Source organism: Catharus ustulatus, chromosome 4 (assembly GCF_009819885.2).
Source record: "Catharus ustulatus isolate bCatUst1 chromosome 4, bCatUst1.pri.v2, whole genome shotgun sequence".
NCBI classification, from domain to species: Eukaryota; Metazoa; Chordata; class Aves; order Passeriformes; family Turdidae; genus Catharus; species Catharus ustulatus.
Window position 1 is genome coordinate 58,515,257 of NC_046224.1, and position 13,075 is coordinate 58,528,331.

Consider the following 13,075-nt stretch of genomic DNA (forward strand, 5'->3'; position numbering starts at 1 on the left):
TCATCAAACAAATAGTCATTGGGTGCCTCTTTGGAGTCACTGGAGTGTACATAAGGCTGCCAACAGTCTGGCTGCTCTGAGAAAAAATTGTTTGAAATACTTCTTGGTCTTTGTCCCAGCTAATTAAAATTAAAAGTGTGTAGCCTGCCTGACACCTGCTTTCCCATGTCCACACATCCTTGTGTACAACATGAGCGAAGTGGGCAGGTTCCAGCAACTGAGGCTCTCTGCACAAAAATTCCTATTTTGCATTAACACAACTATTTACTTGAGCCCATACTGAAAGGAGTTTTCCTAGTGCTGAGCTTCAGGTTACCGTGTTCTTCTGTGCATTTGAACTTCTTCTCTTGAAATATTCAGAAACCATCTGAATGCAGTCCTGACTAACATGCTGGGGCACTGGAAAGTTGGATAGGTGTCCTCTGGTGGTTCCTTCCAGCCCTCCCCATCCCCAATTCCTTCCAGAATTCTGGGATTCTGGGATTCTTTGACACTCTCAAAGGCACAAGGAACTCTTCCTCATTTCTAGCCATTAACTTCAGCTCATGGGTATGTGAAAGGCATAGAAATACCCTTCTCCAGCTTCCTGCAGGGAGTCATCTTTCAAGCAGTGTGGGATCCATAACTGGAGATGTGACCTCAAGGGAGCAGCTGATTGTGTAGCTGATTGTTTGCTTGAGTTTGCCTGAACAGCTGAAAGCACAAAGATGAGCAAGAGGCGTGTGTGCAAAGGGAATGGGTCTGTGTGAGTCTGTGTCTCTGTGTGTGCACTGACACATGGAATCAGGGACATACAGACACAGGGAATCAGAGCACAGCTGCGGGCACACCACTCTCCAGGGTGCTGCAGGCGGAGGTTCCAAACTCCTGCAGCAACTCCGTGCATTTCAGGGTTTTCCCATTTTCTCCCCATTAGCAACGCTTCAGGATATGGACACCTGAGATTCAGGTCAAGGAGGGTCTGTTTTTCTGTGGTCAGCCTCAAGTAAAGCTTTTACGAGGCAGATAACACACTCCACACACCTGTACACAATTTAGAGAGAATTTTATTTAACTCTGCCCTTTCGGAGTTTTGTGTCACAGCTATAAAACGTGCCATGTAAAAAACAAAAAATCCATATCCCTGCTTGTCTCCTCATTAATGTTTTTTAACTCCTATCTCACATAAATTGAGGCAAAATACTTCTTCCATGGCTTCTTTTTCCCGAAACAAACTCTCCTGTCTGTACTCTGAAGTGCCTCTGACAACCTTCAACATATGCTATATGGTGATTATCAGTTACTGTCCACCCAATTCTGGATGAAGTTAGCACTGATTCTCAGCGGATATATTTTGCAGATTGTTCTGCAACTCGTTTTAGATCTTCCCTCCTCGGACACTGCAGCATTTGCAAGGAATAATTATTCCTACACAAAGCAAACAAACAAACAAAAAACAAACCGATATAAACTGCAGTGAAGATCTGCAGTTGATAGAGGTTTATTGCTAGGATGATAACTACATGCATTTTTGTATTAAAATTGCTCCATCAGTTTTTCTGTGCCTAGCAGAGTACTCTCCAGATACTGTGCTTATCCTTAATAAAACAGTAGATTTGATTTTCCAGTTCGCCACCTAGCTGCTCCACAGGAGAGAGGATCATTTTGGCTCTTAGAATTAGACCCTGAGCCCATCTAAGCCTGCTGGGAATTTCCACTGCACCCATTTTCATCTGATTTGAATAATTCCCAGTGTGTTGGAGTTGGAGACTCAAAGGGAACTCAAAAAAGAGTATGAGTGATAGGTGGGCATGGCAGCCTCTGGCAGTGAGAGGGAAGTCACAGCCTGTCCTTTTTCTATTCCCCTTCTAACACTAATCCTGTGGCAATGGGATGAAGCAGGCATGGAGGGACGCTGAGAAAGGGGAAATAGGAGCCGTGGGAGTATGGGAATCACCCACCCAGCCCCTTGGTAGCCTTGAGGGAACCTTGAGTTTCTGCAGATATCTATGTGACCCCCAGGTGCAGATGAGAGCTGAATTCGAGAGGGAGCTCAGCCTTATGAACATAATAGAAAAACTCCCATCTGAAGTGGTTCCCTGGGACACCGTTCCTCCCTTTCCACCCAATAAATCCATGGGGACAGGGGACTCGTCCTGCCGGAGCAAACCCCAGCGAGGCAGCACCACGCTGAGAGAAGGAGCCATTTAGGAGATGTGCAGCCAAAAACAAGGAGAGCCCCCAGCAAGGTCTCACTAGAGATCACTCGGCATCTCTGGATATGGATGCGGTTTCCTTTGGAAATAGCCTCACTGAAAGTTCCCGTCTTCGCCTGCGCTCCCCTGGAGCGACTCCCGGTCCCTCTGTGGCAGGGAAGTTCAGCATGAGCAAATATTCGCTTCCTCATGAGCATCCTTTTTTTTTTCCTTTCTTTTTTTTTTTTTTTTTTTTTTCCCCTCTCAGAGAAAGGCTGAGTGCTTTGTTCTGTGTTTCTACGAAGAATTTAGCTCTACAGCGGTTTAGTGCACTGTTAGTGACTCGGCTTCCCCACCCTCCCTATTCTTGCATGAGCTGGGGACGAGGAGAGTTGGGGGGTCGGGGGGGGGGGGTCCGGGGTGGCGGATGTGTTTTAAATGTTTTAAGCTCAGAAGCGGCAATTTTTTTTCCCTTTGGAGGCGTGTCTAGCACGTAGATCTATAAAGAGGAGAGCCGGTAATGACGGATGTTCTGTCAAATTTAAAAGGTGCCAATTACCACGGAGTCACCGGGTGCCATCGAGATGTATCTGCCGAGGTTGATTAAGAGCCGGGCTCGGCGGGGTCAGGAAGGCAGCGCTGCTCACACGCGTGTCCGTGCGGGGAATCTCCGCTCTCCCCGGGCAGGCTGCAGACGAGGCACGGAGGAGGTGAGAGTCACACGCCAGAGGGTTTCAGGACCGAGCTTTTATTTCCGTGGGAGATCGCGGCGGGGAGGCAGTGCTGGCGAGGAAGTGAGATGCTCCCCGCTTGGGCGAGGCTGGCAGGCGGAGGATGTCCCTCCGGCGGTCCGTGACCGTCGTGAGCAGCGTGGCACTGGGGAGCCCCCTGCAGCTGGGCACAGCCAGCTCGGAGCTGCCTCCTGCCTGCACTCCAGCCGTGCTGCTGGAAGCGATGCCCGGATCTCTGCAAACCTTTCTGCGATGGAGGGAGGGAGGCTGGGGAGTCCCCGGGACTGCCGTGTGCTGCCGGGGTCATCCCAGGGCAGGGACGCCACCCACTCCCTGCTCGCCACTGTGGGAAGGGCTGACTCGTGTTCGCAGGGACTGAACTCTAATTAAATCTCCAGAAATCAACGAGCGCAATCAAACACTCACTGGGAGGGAAAAAATAACAGTAATGGTAATAATAAGGGGGAGAAGAGGCTGGCGTTGTGACTTTTGAGGCTGCTTTATCTTCCTGATTAGTGAATGTTAAAGTGTGTGAAGTGCCAGCGTCTGAGAGACAACCCGTGGGAGGTGCAGGGGGCGGCTGGGGCTGAGGCTCTGTCTGGTAAAGGAGAGGCACTCAGACTGTGGAGATGGCTGTCCCCTGCCCTGGCACTTGAGGTGGAGCAATCCCGTGGGGCTGCAGCGTGCTTATGGTACCAAACATCATCTGAGTTGCCTGGATAGCTGTCTTCCAACTTTGCTGTGAAATCCAGGCAAAAAATTTCTGTGAAAGCTGAGAAACCAAGGGACAGAAGCCAGGTCCCAGGTGCCTTGATGCTCCTGAAGAGCTACAAGTAATCCAGCCCTTAAACAATGTGGAAGTGCTTTCAGGTAGAGAAACACAACTTTGTGTAACACTGAAGGACAAGTACCTCCAAAATTCAGAGCTCCCCATCTCCAAATTAGCCAGTAGTAAGGAACATAAAAGATCATTTAGTTCCAACCCCACTGCCATGGACAGGGACATCTTCCACTAGACCAGGCTGCCCAAAGCCCCATCCAGCCTGACCTTGAACCCTTCCAGGCTGTAGCCTCACCCTGAAGGCACATCACCCTCTTTGGGATAAATCCACCCCTAAGACCCTCCCAGGAGCAACAGCTGCATGTATGTGAGTCGTGCAGACAGCTCTCTTCCTGGAGCAATCTCAGGCCAAGAAATACTTGAAGGAGTAGTGGTTGAAGTGGAGAGGAAGGGAGTGGTTGGGCTGCGGCTCCATCAGCCTTTCAAGACAAAAGATGGGGTAGGGGATGCAGCAGCCAAAAGCCTGGATCGCCGTCATAAAGTCCGCTTCTCTTTTTTCCACTTACCACTTCCCCCCTATTATTCTTTGGACAATAGACGAGATGGGTTCCACTTTGCTGCTTCCCACTCTGACAGTCCCTATCCCAAGGGAATAAAAGCAAACTTCAGACCACAAATCAGTTCTGATCCAGGAGAGAGGTAAATAAAAACAAAGAAAACCTGAAGATTTTTATATCTAGATAACGTCCCTAGAACTAGCATGTTTCCTTAAGCCGAGTGAACACTTCTTAGCCTAGTGACTATTAGTTAAAGAGGAATTCTTTATACCTTATGAGAACTAAGTGTTGTTCTCAGAATGCATTTATTTTCCCTAATTTATTTGTCATTGTGTGAAGCAAGCCTCTCGCCGTGAAAATTTCAAAAAAATAATCAGCTTAAGAAACTGAACTGGATTTAGTGTGGAGCCTCCGATGACTGCAATAATCTAAAAGCAAGATCTCTTTCTTTTTCCTCCCATACACTGCTTTTGACTTACAGTTATCAAGAAATTAAAAAAAACCCAAAACACTATTGCAGGGAAAGATGGGGACGAGGTAATTGCAAAAACAAAACAAAAAAAAGTGTTTCTGATGTGCAAATTGTAGATAAAGACTTGTGATGAGAAAGAGGGGAGTGCCTGATGAGGAAGACGGGAGAGTGTGTTGAGAGATAACAAGAACCAGTAATTTCTATTCAGCAAAGCCACCAAATCAGAGAGCACTGCGATCTTATTGGAGGAGAGCCTTCAACAGCAACTAATCCTGTCATATTGAAAGAAAATTGTAAATGCTCTCTGCAGAAATTGCCTTCCAGTTGCAGCTAATCGAGCCCACTTGGCACTCGCACACATCACACAACCCCGCACACCCCTCCGGGTGGTGGGCGAGCGGACACAGCCGCAGCACCCGGCGAGGACATTCACCCGACACGCTCGCCTAGACACCCCTTTGCTCGCCACCAGCCCAGCGAGGGCAGCAGCTTTTACCCTCATTTCCCCACGAGCTCTGGGGGAAGTATGAATTATTACTCACTCAGAGTCCCGGCTTCACTTGTTTTTAATTACTCCAGTTTTGTCTAAACCTTTAAGCCAGGCTTGATAGCACTATTGCTCTAATTTATTTGTTTGTATTTTTTTAAGCTCCACTTGGCTGCAATGAAGCAGCGACTCCCGAGGGTTAGAGCCACCGAGGGGCTGTGTGTATGTGTGTGCCTGTGGGTGTGGGAGGGCGAGAGGGAGCGAGAGACAAAAACTCCATCAGCCCGGACAATGCCACCTCTTGTTTAAAGCGTCCAACCTGTTATTCTTTACCCACGCTATCACGGTACCAAGTGATCTGTATTTCTCCCAGCCCAACCCCCTTCCCTCCTCGTGGAAGATATGGAAGAGGAAGATAAAGCTGCTGGCTGCGTGTGCTGACGGCGCGCAGCCCGCATGCCTCTGCCACCACAGCCGGGGCCGCTCCGCAGCCACCGCTCCGGCAAGCCGCTTGCAGCGGGATGAGATGCAACTTCTGCTAATTGGATCACAGGTAGGAAAACTTTGCTTTTTACTGACGTTTCCTCTCCCTTTCTCTTTTTTTTCTCCTTTTTCTTTCCTTTTTTTTTTTTCTTTTTTTTTTTTTCTCTTGGCTTTTCTTTCACGTTCTCCACCCTCCGCCCCTTCTTCGCCGCACCTAGGATTTCAACTGCTGCTGTCATAGGAAAGCTCCCGCCAAGGAAATAATGTCTAAGAAAAGAGCTTTTGCTTCCTGGCAGAAGAAGCAGAACAGACCATAGGGAACTTTTGCTGAATGGTTCACAGCTGAGCGGGCCACCGGCGAAAAGCAGCGAGAGGAGATTAGGCAAAGCGATTGTCCCCAGCACATAGCTCTTCTCTGTCGAGTTTCATTCGCGATATTAACCCCAGAACCGAGCCTAGCATGGTATAGCGGGAGAGACACAGCAGCTTGATTTAGAGAAACCTTCACATTTTTCAAGCGCTATACACAGAGGGTTTTATTACAAATGCTACATTCCGACAGGTTCATCTGCCGGGCTACCATTCCCAAAGCCCGCCGTGACATGTTTGTCGGCGACTCCTGCAAAATGTCACCGGGAGCGGGGAGCGGAGCCTGCCCGCGATGCGCGCTCGCTGCCGGCAGGGCAGGAAGGACCGGGGCGGGCGGGATCCCTGCCTTGCGGGACCGGGAGGGATGTTTGCTGCGGGGGAGGGGGCTGCTGCTGTGCCGGCGCGGTTCCTCGCCCCCAGAATCCCTGCTCTGCCCGGGAGCAGCTCATCTCCCGCTGCCTCATCTCTCGTGTCTTGCCGCGGGGAGAGTAGCGCGGGCTCGGGGCTCCGCCGGAGCTGGGAAGGGTCTGGGCTTTCCCCGGCTCATTTCCAGCCCTGCTTTCCCGCATCTTGCCCCTGGGGTTCGCAGAAAGCAGGGTGCTGCGGGAGAGGATGCTGCCGGCGCTGGGTCCGGCTTGCCGCTCTGCCCCGGTCCGGCTGAGGTTCCGGCAGGGCGGTGTCGGTCCCGGCCGTGCCTCCGGGCTCCCTTTCCGTGCAGCCGCCGCGGGTGCTTGGGGCCAGAAGGAATGAGCTGATACTTTTGAGAGGGAGCTCAGATCAAGCTGTGGGAGAACTGCCCCCCAGAAATAGTACTGGGGCATCGAGGTCCTGGTGCAAGGCTGAATAGGGGGCTCTGAAGGGACGAAGTGTTTTCTGCTTCTTGGGCAAAAGCGATTCTGGCCATGTCTCCGTCTAGGGCACTTCTCCTGGCTTTGCACCTTCCCACCAGCCTGCCCCGTGCCGTGCTTGGCGGCTGCCCCGGCACCAGGGTGATGGGGCAAGGCCGGCTGGGAGCTCCAGGTGTTCCTGGAGAGTGGCTGTGCCAGCTCCGAGTGGAGGCTGTCAGGGCTTGAACTCATCCCCACTGGCCCATGGGTGAGTTGTTACCCCTTCACTGGGTGAAGGACAAGGGACGCTTCTTCCCACCCCTGTAAGATTGTTTATTCCTACTCTTTTCGCTTGCTAAAGTTCCTTTTAGGGCAAGGAGAGGGCTTTATTTCCAACTGGAAATTCTTGCTACAAATCTAGCCAGAATGACATCTATTCCCATTATTATGTATCAACCAGTGTGTTGGCACACATTGGCTTGTCCTCGCCCCTTAAGGAAGATATTTTCTTTACAGAAGGAAAAAGGAAAGGACAAAAAAGAGTCTAACCTCTACTTGGCAGCCTGTTCTTGCAGCTATTTGGGGGATATACCAAATCCACAAACTACAAAAAACAATAAGGAAGGTTAATATGGGAGAGCAGAAGTATGCATGCTGTCTGCTTTTATAGTATAGCATCACTAGCAATCACAGCCCCTGTCTGAATACACACCAGTTGTGATTGTGTGGTTTATGACACCAGCCGCTCTCGATGACTCATCTGTAAACCCCTTTAAGCTACACAGAATACACTTCCTCTTTCCTTTAGGATGTCTTTGAGTATAAGTTTGGTTGTCCCTCTGCAGGACCTCTCCTACTTTTGCACTCACTGCAGTGAGAAGTGCAGTAATCTCACTGGTTTGTTGAGCATGTGCCCCACTGAGCTGCCCTCTGTTCCTTCCCTCAGCACTCTGTGATTTCTGCATTGCAGTCCACTCGGGGAAAAGGCACTGTATATGGGGAGGGGGGGTCTAGAACGTCTCCAGATTGCTTAGGATGGAGGGCAGAATTATAAAAAGGAGATGTCATGCCTTTCTGCCACCCAAACCCAGGATTTCTAGTAGCATCCTCTACCCAAATGGTTGTGACTCTGCACCTGGGCAGAGCTCAGGGGAACCCGGACTGCGTGTGATCAAGAACGTCCGGAGGAGATAGAAGGAGCAGCAGTCTGGCTGTGCTCTATCATCATCCAGGATGAAGACCTGGACACTGAAAGGAGGAAACTGAGACCATCAGTTAAAAACAGAATCTCTAAACAAAAGTTGGTTTTGCTTTTTTTTTTCCTGCTAGGTGTTCAGCCCAGTGCCCACTGTCACTTTTGTTGTCACCTCTGGGCTGAATCCCTGTGTTTGATGGTTCTCAGCTACTCAAAATGCTTGATTCTTTCAGCCCATTTGATATCTCATTCAAAAATATTTTGAGGACACCTACTATGAAATCCCTCACTGTTGTTAATGTAATCCTAGGAGGTTGCTCTGTCCCACTTCACTTCTGTAACCCACTCATCCATTCACCCAGCTTTCCCTTCTTCACTAATATCATGACATACATGCAAAAGACATATTTTCTGGTCCTGTTTTCATAGCAGTGCAGCATGGGGAGATCAGACAAGCCAGTTATAATGAAGCCAATTCCCTCTCTGTGAAGTGAAGACCTCTTTGAAAGTTGAGTTCAGTCTAGGGTGAAATAGGAAGTCACGGAGAGTTGGATTTCCAGCCCGAAGCCCAGATCTCTGCGCCCTCTAGTGCCAGAGGCAGGCGAGGAAGAGCATCCCCGGGCACAAGGAATGTGAGGCTTCTTAGCCAGCCGTGAGAAAAGGACATTCTTCCGTTCTTCCCAGGGTCTGTTGTCAGTCAAATCTTCCCTCTTCTAAATCCCAAGCTGAAAAAAAAAATGGCAGAAGGTGTTCAGCTGATTCTGGTTTGGTCACTCGGAGGTTATGGTTTGAGTGGGTTAAACTGTGGAGTAAAACATGGGAAGAAATTAGTCTGGAGTTCCCAGCTCTGCGTCTGATCAGTTTTTTGGAAATTTTGGATCTCTCTGGCTTTGAGCTTCGCAGCTTGAAGCAACTCTCAGCTAATTTTGAGAGATTTGAAGGACAGAAGAGGATTACTCACTTGTGAAACTGCTGCCCTGACCTTCTACTGGCTGTTTGGGTGGGTGGATGGGATAGGCAACAGTAATCAGGCTAAGGAAAGCTGAAGGGCCTTAGATCCAGCTCATATGAATGACAGAAATAACTTTTTCACAAATGCTTGTAGCCTTAAATCTTAAAAAGCTTAAATTGTATGCTGGTATTTAACGTATGGTAACATTAAATTGTGTGGTAGCATTTCAAGCCCTCTTAAACCCATCTTAGAGATTCCCATCTCTAAGAACCAGGCTGAAAAAAGAACCAAGCACTGGGAACTCCTGTAGCTAAATGAGACTCCATGCACACCACCTACCCATCTTTTCCAGTTTCTATGTTTTGGCGAAGGTAGCTTTCAGTTTTGCCAGGGTCTCTGCATCTCTGCATCTTTTCCTTGTCAGAACTGCCCAAAAAATATAGTTCCCTACTTGCTTGTCCACATCCACCAGCTGACTGCCAAACACCTGTGCCTAGCAGATTGCATTCCCTAGCTCTCCATATTAAATCAAGAAGGGATCCTTTGCTGACTTATCCCACCTACACTTCCATCATAGAAGTAGGAAGAATTAAAAGTTGAGACCACTCCTGAAGCTCATTAAAGGACAGCTTCCTTTTCCTATACACCCTGGGCTTGCTGCTCTGTAAAAACGCTTTAGGCTGTGGAGCTGCCTGTCATTTTGGACTACCCGTCCTACCTTATAAACTGTATTGCTACCTATGTCTAACATAATCTATTCCACATAGAGAGGGTTATATATCAGCAGGTCTTCCAAATAATATCTCTCATATAGCATAATTTGAAGCCCCAAGAGGATAGGATAGTGTGAAGTGAGTTCCATCCCATTTCCATCAAGCTCTTCCTAAAGAATGCTGGCCAATGCCACTAAGATGTGCAATGGGATTTCAGGTAGTCCACATGCTTCAGGTATTCATTCTTAAGGCAATGATATAGATTAAATGAAACAACCACATTTAGGGCCAGCTGCTCTGCTCAGAGTCTTCTGCATGTTTTCTGTTCGACAAGATGATTCTCTGATTCCGCCAGCCCAGTATTTCTTGAGACTCCATGGGCTAAATTCTGATCTTAATTACATTCTTTTAAATCAGGGGTGCCTCCAGTGATTTTAATTGTGTCTGGTTTATTCTGGTGCAATTGAGCTCAGAATTTGACTTTCACAGAAACATAGTAAGTGGTGTAATTAGAATATGCCAGTGTTTTGACAACTGTTCATGGAACAGCTCTGTTTCATCAGACTCTGCTGAAAGGGAAATGCAATGTGATAATGGGCATTGGGAATAGCACTGGGCACCTCTCACAGTGATGGCAATAAAGAACTCTGTGAGCAGCCACAACGTAAATAGGCGAGGAATTCTGTAAATCAACATCTCCCAGGGCTACCCTCAAGCTCTTAGAAAAGCTCTGAGTAAACTGTGGGCATATGTGGGTTTTCTTAGTTATTTTGTGGCTTGTGTTTTTTGGTTTGGTGTTTGGTTTTGTTTGAGTTTTTTTGGCTTTTCTTGTGAGAGGTGTAATGAGACAAAAATATCTCTATAGGTCTTTCTTCTGAAGCATTGCCAAAATTAGAAACCAAGGTGATAAAATAAACCTAGTAATTTAAAAGAATTTTCTTGCTTAGTGATTTCTCTGGCTCAGGATTTTCAGGTAGCCTGAATATATAAAGATCTCTTTATTTCTATGCAGATAGGATGCTCTTCAAACATGAAGATTAGATCCTTCTCTCTTGTAATCCATGTTTCTCCACGTGAGAAACAAAACCTAGCAAAACTATGCATGGAGAAAAATTATGTTTCTGATATAGCCCATAGCATTTTCATAGATTCCTGAGAAATTTTCTCTCAGCTTTGCAATGAATTACTGATGACTATTTTAAACTCATCTATCTCATGTTCAGACAATTAGAAAGCAGAGCAGTCATTTATTGAAAATTATTCATAACTTTGTTCATGAATAATGGCATCAAGCTTATTTCGCTATTATTTCTGAAATCCTTTAAAGCAAGCCAGTGACCAATGATTTATTCATGAAAATATTCACACATTGCAAAAGTTTCATGAATGTTAGCATGAATAATTAACAGAATTTGTGTTATTTGTTCTCCTTGCTCATTATTTTAATATTCAAAAAGGCATCAGTCATGTACTTACAGAGCATTAAAACATAATGATTACAGCATTGGATCAGACAGGTGTTTTGCCTCATCCTATAGAGTGTTTCTATCAATGCTGGTTACCAAAAAGGCAGGTGTAGCAAATGCTGCCCTAAATATCTGCCCTGCCCTCAGAGAAAAGGTTTTTATACCCATCAACTTGGGTTTGCTCACTGCCTAAAGTGGAAATGGAAACCTCTGGCAATTTTAGACAAGCTGCAGATGTTCTCACTGGCCAGATGAGCAACTAATCCAGTATTGCCTCCCAGTGAGTTCAGTACAACAGCGATAGCATGCAGCAAGGAATTCAGTAGGTGAGTTAAATATTTTCTTTGGAAAATCATACTTCAGGGAACCTTTGATCTATTTAAATTAGTTATCTTTCGGTGTTATTGGTACTTCTCTGTTATATGACATGAAAAGACCAATGGGAACAGCCAGCATTCACATACCAGAACATGGTATAAGTGTCATTTATTTACTCCCACCATGAGAAAAGAAAAGAACAATAAAATAATCTCAATTTCAACACCTCTTACTCCTCCCACGCTAATGAAAGTTTTGGTTTGTCTGTTTGGTTTGGTTTTTTGTTTTTTTTTCTGACTGCTGCTGTAATAGAGCAGGATAGGGTTGTTCACTGTAATGCCATAATGAGTGGCCACAGCTGGCTTAGAACCCAGAAAGGCTTTCAAATATTTCACTCTACCTGTGGTTGTTCTGCCTCAGCCAAAGTTAATTTCCATTAGCTATTCAAATGTTAACTTCTCCCAACTTAATTAACATACCATGAAGTGCTTCAATCCTTATTCTCTTTTTTCTAGGAGCAACAATTTCAGTAAAGAAGTTAAGTTCTTGGAAAACCCAGCTATTAATATTTTACTGTGAAAAAGGATCATTTATGTGTAGCTTCTGTTTTCTCTTTCTTAACTAGCCTCCAGCTTGTAACAATAATCTACCTATTCTGCTACAACTTAAATTTGTCAAAGAATTTACTACAATATATGAATACCTATATATGTAGAATTTTAGGTTGCTTTTCTTGGTCTTTTAGCTTTATGCTTCAAAGAATATATATCAGACAACATTTTCCAAAAAGCTATGATTCTTTTTTATCCTCTCCTATATCTAAATCTAGTTTCTGTTAGTTTCAATCAATTAAGGTGGAAGTGAAACAAGGCTTTTCAGTATAGAATACCTAATATTAATCCTGTGCCTGTCCTAAATATAGGTATGCTTGTTGCTACCCTCCTGTCCTTCTGCAGCGTATCTGACTTCACTGACAACTTGCGTATTTTTGCTATCAGCACTGCCACTTCAATTTCAAACGCTTTCCAAACCCTTGCATATATAACCATGAGGTCCTTTTGATATGCTGTTGTTTAGTTTATCAGTTTGTTCCAATGTTTCCCCTTTCAGAGTTTCACATTCTGACAGCTCATGTGCTTTCTTGCCTTGGAAAAAAAATAGGTCTAACATGGATGTCAACACAGCATCATTTGTGGAGAAGATTTAACAAAAAAAAAATTCAGAACCACTGCAAAGTCCTTTTCCTCATTAATTATTCCAAACAGTCCCTTGATGTGCAACAGATCCCACTGGTTCCCTCCTAAACTGGGTGAATTTAAGACCTTTAGGAAATATTCGGCTGTTCCCCCTCTGCGCACACCACCACTAGCTCTTGCCAGTTTGTGCATCCTTGGCCCTCTTCATTTACTGCTGACATTTTGTTTGTGTTTTATTTTAACTCCCTCCCTTACCATGGGCTTCACCAGACATGAAGTGTCATTTTGTCACACCTGGTTGCTTGGCTCAAACAACTTCTTGGACCTTAACATTTCACAATAACTTTATTCCTA

General features: G+C 46.2%; 1 protein-coding gene across 4 annotated transcripts in view; it reads left to right on the forward strand.

Moving 5' to 3' along the window:
- Positions 1-2,066: 2,066 nt before the first annotated feature.
- The window catches only part of CHRM2 (cholinergic receptor muscarinic 2), an 87,606-nt gene continuing 76,597 nt past the window's right edge, over positions 2,067-13,075 (forward strand). Inside the window, exons 1-3 of one of the 4 annotated variants that reach the window (XM_033057976.2) lie at positions 2,067-2,228; positions 2,723-2,884; positions 5,576-5,755. The gene's annotated coding sequence lies outside the window, so the exon portion shown is untranslated. Of the gene's footprint in view, positions 2,229-2,610; positions 2,885-4,982; positions 5,756-13,075 lie in introns of those variants that run through there. The other 3 variants (XM_033057974.2, XM_033057977.2, XM_033057973.2) reach the window with 3 other exon arrangements.